Consider the following 408-nt stretch of genomic DNA (forward strand, 5'->3'; position numbering starts at 1 on the left):
ATTGGCCTTCTTGGCCACCTGGGCACCCTGCTGGCTCATATTCAGCTGGCTGCCAACCAGTACCCCCAGGTCTTTTTGCACCAGGCAGCTTTCCAGCCACTCTTCGCCGAGCCTGTAGGGCTGCATGGGGTTGTTGTGACCCAAGTGCAGGATCCAGCACTCGGCCTTGTTGAACCTCATACAGTTGGCCTTGGCCCATCGATCCAGCCTGTCCAGGTCCCTCTGCAGAGCCCTCCTCCCCTCGAGCAGATTGACACTACCACCCAGTTTGGTGTCATCTGTAAATTTTCTGAGGGCACACTCAATCCCCTCATCCAGGTCATTGATGAAGATGTTAAACAAGACTGGCCATAGAACTGAGCCCTGGGGGACACCGCTTCTGACCAGCCGCCAACTGGATTTAGCTCC

At 56.1% G+C, this 408-nt stretch overlaps 1 protein-coding gene across 9 annotated transcripts in view; it reads left to right on the forward strand.

The window, feature by feature from the left end:
- The window catches only part of CHID1 (chitinase domain containing 1), a 119221-nt gene that overhangs the window by 83316 nt on the left and 35497 nt on the right, over nt 1–408 (forward strand). The gene's annotated exons all lie outside the window — the stretch shown is intronic.

The sequence above is a fragment of the Egretta garzetta genome, unplaced genomic scaffold (genome assembly GCF_000687185.1).
Source record: "Egretta garzetta isolate BGI_Z169 unplaced genomic scaffold, ASM68718v1 scaffold650, whole genome shotgun sequence".
In the NCBI taxonomy this organism is placed as follows: domain Eukaryota; kingdom Metazoa; phylum Chordata; class Aves; order Pelecaniformes; family Ardeidae; genus Egretta; species Egretta garzetta.